This window comes from Sinocyclocheilus anshuiensis, unplaced genomic scaffold (assembly GCF_001515605.1).
Source record: "Sinocyclocheilus anshuiensis isolate Anshui unplaced genomic scaffold, SAMN03320099.WGS_v1.1 scaffold561, whole genome shotgun sequence".
NCBI lineage: Eukaryota > Metazoa > Chordata > Actinopteri > Cypriniformes > Cyprinidae > Sinocyclocheilus > Sinocyclocheilus anshuiensis.
The window spans coordinates 13,137-16,832 of NW_015539848.1; the positions used below are offsets into that span (position 1 = coordinate 13,137).

Genomic DNA, 3,696 nt, shown 5'->3' on the forward strand with positions numbered 1-3,696 from the left:
CTTTGTAAAAATCGACGCGTTTCAGAAAGGTGGGGCATAGAGGAGAAACAATAATGTACAGTATGTGGAAAATAATGTGTTTTTTGAACCTTAAACCGCATAAACACATTTCATTACACCAAATACACAAAATAATGTTATTTTTAGCAACATCATATGCCCCCTTTAAAGAGAGATGAGAGCACAACGGGCCTCATTTACAAAACGAACGTACGACAGAAAGTTGGGCGTATGGTCGTTTCAACGCAGAACTTGGAATTTATCAATATGGACTTGAGCGGTGGCTACGATCAAATCTTACGTCTGGTCTCAGCTCGTGGACGCAAGTTTTTGAGTTACCTGAACTCGCGCGCAGCATAGTAAATACAGTGGAGAATTGTAGAATGACAGCATTTTGTTCATTTGTATTTTCCTGACCGTCAAACGAAGCTCATTAGTTGATCGTTGACCAGTAAGATTAGAATGTCTTTTTTTTTGTTGTTGTTGTTTTGTACAGGGCTTTAGCTTTATATGCACGAATAGCTTCTGTGAAAGGAGAAAAACTGAAATTAAGTCTATAAAATGAATAAAATAAATAGGATCACACAAAATATATAACAGGCTATAATATAATTAACAGATTAACAAAAGGGGAAAAAACCCCACTGTGCAACAAGTATAGGCTATTCTCGTTTTTGTGACACTCTTAATGCATTTTATTTATTTTCTTTATATATTTATTTTTATTTAATCCATCTGATCACACAGGCGCCTCACGCACACACAAACAACATTAGTTCTACCGTTGCCTGACATTTCAGCCATTCATCATCAAACTAAAATGCAGTCAACCAAACATAAAAGTTACACTGTTTATTTTAGGTCCGCTGTAAAATCAGCGTGCAGCGCCCAAACAAACAGTTTTGCACATGTGAAGGATTTTACACGGATATTAGAACATGACTGACGTATAAAGCCATGTTTAGGCTACATAATGAATAATAGTTATGCAAACAAATGTTACAAATATGGCAAAAATGGAAACATTTGGATTCTTGTGGTATGAGACAGGCTCGTGAGCCCAATGCCGTTTCAGTTTTGCTTGACATTTGTATGCTGTTTATAATGAATGCCACTATAGCCTAATTTGTGTTGTATTTTATTTGTGAGTTTTTAATTCTTGTTCTCTTCTGAATACTGTTAAATTTAAAATATTTGTTGTAGAGTGAGGGGAACTAAATAGGCTGTTTATATTTACTAGTATTTTTATACACATATAAATTACATATATTAATGTAGCCTAATTGTTTGCAATTACAAGGTTAACGGGTGTTTTTGGAGTAAGATCAATTTCTCTTTCACGAGATTACTTCCTCTTTTTGGCCGGGTTTCGTTTCTCCGTGTCGTAAACTCTAGGGGCCAGGCTTCTAAACCAGGGTGTTTTTAGGGGCGTGATATTCAAATGACGATTGTTTTCATGCCGCCACATTTATCAACGTGCGATCATTCGTACGATGAGATTGGCGGCATACGAATGTTTCATGAATCACACGTGAACTCGTCGTAAGTTGATTTGTGCGCACGGGTCTGCGCTCATTTCTACGTTAGATTGATAAATGAGGCCCATAACATTTGTAGCCGAAAACATATAAAGAAAACATGCAATGGCCACAAAAGAAGATATTTTGAAGAATGTTTGTAACCAAACAGTTGACCGCACACTATAGAACATTTAGAGTTGGTTAAACTTAGAAACGAAAGTTCACCTGCTGCCTTAAAAATAGTGAGTTGAGTAAACTCGACTTCAAGATATTCTTTGTTTCAACTCCGAAAGGTGTGTTTTGCAAGTTATTTAACTAATGATTTAATGATAGCCATGGAAGAAAAACAAAAACTGGAAATCAGGGGCTTGCAGCAGCTGTTTGGTTCCTCAAAATATCTTCATTGTGTTCATTAGAAGAAAGAAATTCTTGCAGGTTTGGAACAACACGAGACTGGGGGGAAAAAAAAGACAAAATTTTCATTTTTTTGAGTGAACTATCCCTTTAACTGTGTACTTATAAAAACAATACGTTTTTGAATGTAGCGCACAAGTTGTTTGGAATTTATCTGCTTTTTCAATTTTAAAGCTTGACGATTATTATGGAAAAGAGGAGTAAGTCTTCAGGACTCCATAACAAGCCACTCGTATAAAAATACAGTCAAGAGGATCATAAGGAACATCTCTGTTTGTCTTCCCTCTCTTGCCGTTGTCTACTCAGGGCTCAGTCGTATGCAGAGCGCCTGCGTCTTGGCCTGGCCGTCATGCATGGGGAAGCTCAGTGTTCAGAGTCAGACATGGCAGATGGGCGGCATTCTCCTCCATGTGTCCGCAACACCATTGGTCACCCTGGATTGGAGTTGCCATGTAAGAGCCACCACACTGTGAATCCGCAGGTTGTTGCTGCACATCCCAACAGCTCCAAACCCACTGACTATGACAAACCCAGGTTATAAGCACAAACTAGATCAGAAAAGACAGCTGATTGGGCTTCTCCCAACACCACAAAACCTGTCAAAAATATGTCCTGTATTTGTATTTCACCCCTAAAATCAAAAGAAAGTAACAGTAGGTAATGGTAAAAAAAAAAGTTTTTCTATTTTTCACAGAAAAAGAATACAACTTGATTTTTTATTGTTGTTTTTAGGTTTTCTATCAAGCTAAATTCTTGCTGAAAAAAAGTAAATTTTTTCTGCTTCAAATATTATACTAACAAAAATACAAAAATGAATGAATGTACACGGAACACAAATGTGCTTAACCGTCATGAAAATAATGCCACATTGCAAAAAAAAAAAGTGCAAAAAAGACTTGACTGAAATCAAATTATGTTTATCCAAAATAAATAGGAAAATATTTGTTTACTTTTCCTTTTGATTTTGGGTGAAATGTGAGCTGGACATGTTTTCGTAAGTTTTAGCTGAGGTCATACATGAGTCTGTTAATTAAGGGTTCGACTGCAGCATTCAGCCCACAAAATGACTGATTCCAGAGATTAAGGAGTTCAGGATAGGTCAGGAGTTTTTTTTTTTAAATCTTCCCCTATTAATTTATCACTGTCTCTAGATGTTTGCAAAGACTTTGTCTCAAAACCTACTAAAATGAGCTGCTTAGACAGCCTCCTCTGTTCAGTTCCAAACATATTGAGCAATCCAACTAGAAAAAAACAAAAACAAATGCTCAAAAGTGACAGGAATGATCAATCATGAAAACACATTAATTGCATGATACCGGAACATTTATGAGTAATAGCTACACACAAATATGTCAAAATGGGTTCTTAGTTTTAATTTTGTGGCTCTTTGGCTCTATCTAGTGGTCAGAATGGTTAGAGGAGGGCAGAAACTTGCTTCAGTACTTAATTTCAGATAATCAGCAGCTCCCGACACTGTATGGTCTTGAGATTTTAAAACAATTCTTTAAAAATTGATCTGTCTGAAGCATGTGCATATATGGACTAACAATTAAAGAACTGCACAAACTCGCTACAGAGCATGTTATTTCCTGCTATGAGAATTATATTCCATGATGGAGTTCAGTTCTGGCGTGTTTAGATCGACACCAATAAATGAAATAGATGAGTCAGTCGTCTACACTCTAAAAAATGCTGGGTTAAATACAACCCAGTGCTGGGTATAATAGGGACAAACCCAGCAATTGGGTTGTTTTGACCCAGC

At 36.6% G+C, this 3,696-nt stretch overlaps 1 pseudogene; it reads left to right on the plus strand.

Moving 5' to 3' along the window:
- Positions 1 to 3,696, plus strand: part of LOC107684592 (phosphoribosyl pyrophosphate synthase-associated protein 1-like) — an 18,682-nt pseudogene that overhangs the window by 6,358 nt on the left and 8,628 nt on the right.